General features: G+C 32.3%; 1 long non-coding RNA gene across 1 annotated transcript; it reads left to right on the forward strand.

Moving 5' to 3' along the window:
- The first annotated feature begins 577 nt into the window (after window positions 1–577).
- LOC115278974 lies at window positions 578–4,987 on the forward strand. Its single transcript, XR_003903143.1, has 3 exons — window positions 578–644; window positions 4,502–4,577; window positions 4,903–4,987. It is a non-coding gene; the product is annotated as an uncharacterized LOC115278974 (long non-coding RNA).
- The last annotated feature ends 803 nt before the right edge of the window (window positions 4,988–5,790 follow it).

The following is a 5,790-nucleotide window of genomic DNA, read 5'->3' on the forward strand; positions in this document are numbered from 1 at the left end:
TGGTCATAATTATTTGATTTTAAAGCAAAATGAACTCTGCAGGGTGGGTGAGTGGCTCAGTCAGTTGAGTGTCCAGCTCTTGATTTTGGCTCAGGTCATGGTCCCAGGATTGTGGGATCCAGTCCATCTCTGGCCTCCATGCTGAGCATGGAGCCTGCTTGGGATTCTCTTTCTCTCTCCCTTTGAGCCTCTCTCTAGCTTGCACACACTCTCTCTTAAATAATTTAGATAAAATAAAATGAAATAAATAAAGCAAGATAAAATCTGGATCTATTAAAAGTTAATTTCTTTTTCCCTTTGTGTCCTATAGGATCAGCATTCCACTGTTCTGTGCTCTTTACTTAGCACATGCACAGAGGGTATAATGTTTAAGAGAGGACAGTTTAAAGGCATTTCTACCACAGCATACACAGATGCTTGCTCCAACTTGCTCTTGGGCTCTTTATCATTTATATTGACCTCCTCCCCCTCCCACAGGTGGGCATTCAAACCCTGAGCAGAGCTGGAGCATGGCCATGGCAGCTGCAGAAGAAGTCCTACTTGGACAGACTTTGGTCAGACTGTACTGGAGAATTTGTAATGGGAAGGTTGTTTGTCTTTCCTTCATCTTTAAGGTCAGAAAAGCCCCAGCTGTCTACATCCAGGTAAAAGGAAAAAGCAAAGATGAAATTTATCTTATATCTTTATACTTCTCCCTCCCCATTGTTCAGCCCAATATATAAATTGACTCCCTAAATTAACTTTCACTCCTTAATCCCAATATAGATGCTGTACTTCCACCTGTATTTTGGAACCTTTCCCTTCCTTTCTCTTTTCAGATTTAGTTCCACAATAATCATTCTTCTGAGCCATCACTGCTGTCTTTTCTTTCATTGTTATTATGGTCCTTGTACTTCCTCTCAAGCTTCAAGAATATTCTTTTTTCTTTCTATTATAAAAATAATGATTAACATCCTATCATGATTCTGATTTTTTTAAGTTATATTTTCTTTTTTAATATGATGCAAACCCCTTAGAGCATCAGGTTATCTTGGTTTTTCTTCTATCACCTTCCAAATTCTACAATTTAAATTTTGTTAATAGAACCCTACTAAGAGATTTCAGTGGGTTAAAAACCATCAATTGAATTACATTTACAACTTTATAAGTTAATTGAATGACACAAATTGATTTCATTGATTTTATTTTTTTCAAGTTTATTTATTTATCTTGAGAAAGAGAGAGAGAGAGAGAGAGAGAGAGAGAGAGAGAGAGAGAGAGAGGAGAGAGATGGTGTGAACAGGGGAGGGACAGAGAGAGGGGAAAGAGAGAGAAACCCATGAAGGCTTTGCATTTTCACAGCAGAGCCTGAAGTGGAGCTCAAATGCCTAAATCATGAGATCATGACCCAAGCCAAAATCAGGAGTTGTATGCTTAACCAACTGAGCCACCACGGCACCCAAATTTCCTTGATTTTAAACTGATACTTTATATATTCAAATAAACACTTATAATGATGCAATATATACGATATATACAAAATATAATACAATTGTATTACTTATATTTTTAAATTTTTTGATGTTTATTTATTTTTGAGAGAAACAGAGAGTACAAGCAGGGAAGGGACAGAGAGAGAAAGGGACAGAAGCAGGGTCTGATTTGAGACCAGCAAACCCCAATGTGGGGCCTGAACTCATGAACCACAAGATCATGACCAGACCCAAAGTCAGATGCCCACCCACCTGAGCCACCCAGATGCCCCTGAACTGTATTATATTTTATCCTGAGAGAATCAAAGATTTTCTGTGCAAGTAGTAGAGGTCATCCTTCAATATTGCATTATTGGCCCATTTAGAAATAAGTTTGCTTTTTCACTCAAGGTTCAAAAAATTGATTTTTATAATAAACTTATTTATTTATAGTAGGAAGATACTCTTAGTGATAAATGTTGATAATGAAAAAATTTAAATATATGAGTACACAGTTAGTTTTATTCGTAATTAATGTACATATACAAACACACACAATTTTTTTTGCCAAATTAAACTCATAAAATTTAATAATAGTTTGACCAATGTGATGAAAATTATTCTATTTATAAAAATACTATGAATTTTTTGAAAACACTTTGAACACTTGGTTCCTAGTGGGAATAATCATTTTAAAGATTACAGCGTTGTCAGAGAGTTCAGCAAAGCATTTGATTATTTTTGTAGCCTCAAGAAGTGGCAAAATTGTCCTTATTTAAATGTCACTGTTTTGCAAAAACTTTTAGTCTCTCTTCTTTGTCTTTTGATTCTTCATTTGTGAGTGTTTACATTGTAAATCCTGTAAATGTATTTTTGGAAGTACAACTTTTTAACAGACGCAATCATTAATTTTATTGTTCCATATTTATGTTAGAGATTAATGTGTTTACTTGAATGTTTGGCAGATTAACATCCCTCTGTTTAACTTTATGATTTTTGTTTTAAGCACTGGAGAAGTCTGTCATTGACAAAACTGAGCTAATATCAGTGATCTTATTTTTCAGAATTTTTGACATTGAAATTTTGAAAAAATAAGTATGCATATAAATTGAATGCTAATTGTGGAAACTGAGGCTTCAATTACAAGAGTTATGCAGTGTATTTTTTATTATTAAGTCTACTAGATGAGAAGATTCAAGCCATTATTCTCTTTTCTTCATAATTCATTGCCATTTTAAAAATTCTTTACCATGCTTATTTTGATTCTTTAATTCCTTTAATAAGAAGATCAGCCTAATTAAATTGCTGAAGGTTAAAATTAAATTCCACATCAATATTGTTTACCTAGGAACGCTGAGAGTTTCTAAGTGTTTAATTAACTCAGTTGTATAAGGGTTAACAGTCAGAAATATATCCAGGTCATCTAAGTCATACAATTGTCAGATGGTTGCTAGGCAACAGATATCAGGTTTGGCTGATGCATGTTTCTAGGCAGAGCTTATAGTGTAAAAAAAAGAACAAATTACATGACACCTGCATTTTTGTCATTATGCTTTTTGAAAATAAAGTTGTATTTGGAGGGAGGGAAGAGCCTTGACATTTATTATGCACATCGTCATTTTTCTAAATGCCAGAACTATATCTTTTGATAGTTAAGTGATAAGGGACAATAAATTAAAATGACAGCTGACATTTCATTTCGTATGTGGTTTAGATATGGGTCTTTTACCTAATCCTTTTTTTGTACATTGTCATCTTGTTAATTACTTTTCTAAATTCATTATGATTGAAAAGAAGCAGCAAGTCAAAATTAATTGAAATATAATTAATTTAAAATACACACATTGCAAAGCCACTGAGGACAATAAATGAAAATGACTTATACTACATGATTCTAGCACAAGATCAATTATGTCACCAGTGAAGGAAATGATATTGAGAGACCACATATTAGAAATCTAGGATGAAAGTCTAGATTGCAAATGACTTTTTAAAACTACTATTTAGTGCTTATATTACTTGATTAATTTTTATTTTGTTATATATGATACTGGAACATTAAATATTATAATAAATATAAAGTGTCCAGCATAATGCTTATCTCCTACTTATAAATTCCAGTGATGTCAGCTCCTCTCTCTGTTTGCTCTCCTCTTATTCATTGACAGATAAGGTGAGAATTTTGGTTTTGGTTAAAGGTGGTTCAATGCAAACAGACCCAAGAGGAAACAACCAAAATTATCTACTAGATATCCAGGAAACAAAAATATATTATTTAATCCCTTGTTTGAAACATATTATATTTTTAAAACATGTATTTCAGAGACCTGATTTTTATTCCCCAAATGAGAAGTTGTGGCAAAAGTCATTAAAAAATTATTTTTGATTAGTTTAGTTTTTCATTGGGAAAATTTAATTCAAAGTGTAGTATAACAGATATTTTGGGTTTTTAATAATTGGATGCAATCTTTCACAAGTTAATAAATTTCCCAGTGAATTTTCAGTTTAGTTCAGATAAAACACATAGAAGAAATGTATTTAAATTAAACATTTTTACAAAAGAGAATTCTGTCAAATTTCTATCTAGAGTTATGATTCTAGTACCCCTCTCTGATTTTTACTATTGGCTAACAGAACTTAGAAACTTAATTAAAATAAAGTCCATAAGGTAGATGAGTCAGGTGGAGTTGTATAGTGATGATGATTTAAAAAAATTAAGAAATAGCATACTGTTTTTCTAATTTCAACCAAATTTTTTGTTTACATAAACATGAGTTCTGTATTCTGTTCACAGAGCAGACACCTGCTTAGTTATTATAGACTTAAAAAACTGAGCCCAGGATTTATTTTATCTCTTGGGAAAATCATCCAAAGAATATATCTTTATATTCTTCATGTATAAAGGATTTAAGACCTCACATGAATTTGCTGGTGGTAACAAAAATAATAATAAAATAAAATTACTTTAAATTATGAAGTATCAAGTTATTTATGAATATGTCTAACATACAGAAAATAGTGATTATGCTTATTGTGTATTCTCTGTGCAGCAGCTTTAAAAATATGTAACCTTGTTCAAGAGCAAACTATCTACTGAACACATTCTAAACTAAAGGACATGCTCAGGTAAATATTGTTACCAGATTCTAAAAATGTTTCAACATTTTATGAAATAAGCACATTTAGAAAATCAGGGTTGTTATAAATTGAGGACTAGATTGCTCAAAAGGTGATGCTGCTTTCAAAGTATGTCTTTAAGACTATTATCCTCAATTTCCTTTTTATTTTTGACATCCAGAAACAGAGACATGCCTGCATGAAAAGAGTTGTACTTGAAAAGCAAGAAAAAAAATATTTAAAGAATTTGTATAGATTCTTGATGCTTTAATATGAATTTCTGAGCATATTTTGGTAGGTAGTATGTTAATTTACTTTTGTTTCTTTCTTCTAGCTGTCTCCCACATCGGAACATTCACATGGCTCCAGAGTTATAGAAGAGAATCAAACTATAACATCCCATCTCCCCTAAAATGCCAACCACAGTTATCTAAATTTTAATAATGAGACTCTTATTCGTATTGGAAATGCTTCTTGTCTTAAAACTTCCATTGTTGTTAAATCCCTAACTGCCTTTTCTTAACCAACTGAACCACCCAGGCATCCACCCTATATCATTTCTTTAATAGATAATCTTTATAGAATTTCATGGTTATTCTAAGAAATGTTATAGACTCTTTAGTTTTGGATTGAAGTGGAGTAAAATAGTATATGCTTGTTAGGTCAATCAAATAATGATATCCATTCCAATTATTTCATAAAGCATATTTTGGTAGAGACACTAATAGGATCTCCCTTTTGACACATACTTTATTTTCCATCACCCTATGGACATAATGTAAAAACTGACAGCATACCTATATCAGATAGAAACAGTCCCATTTATACAGAAGATTTCCAGACTTGACTTGGGATATTTGAATGGGAATTCTGGAATTACTGAGTGCGGTCCAAACAGGTGGCCTGCTCAGCTATGAATAAGACAATAGAAGGAAAGATGAATAAGATGAAAAAATTAAGAAACACTTCATGAAACTATTAGTTTGGCTTGCAGTGTACTTGAAATTAATTCAATTATATTATAATTATATTATAAAATAAGTATGAAATATGTTAGAAAAGCCTTTCTTCGGAGACCGAGACAAAAGTCTCAGGATGCTTTTTGCACTTAGAAAAGGTCTTGCATCTGGATTGGAGAAGGAGAAGGAGAAGGAATAGAGAAGAATGGGACATTTATCAAATGCCTGCCACCTGATAGACACTGTTGTAGAAATGTGATACC

This window comes from Suricata suricatta, chromosome 15 (genome assembly GCF_006229205.1).
Source record: "Suricata suricatta isolate VVHF042 chromosome 15, meerkat_22Aug2017_6uvM2_HiC, whole genome shotgun sequence".
Taxonomy (NCBI): domain Eukaryota; kingdom Metazoa; phylum Chordata; class Mammalia; order Carnivora; family Herpestidae; genus Suricata; species Suricata suricatta.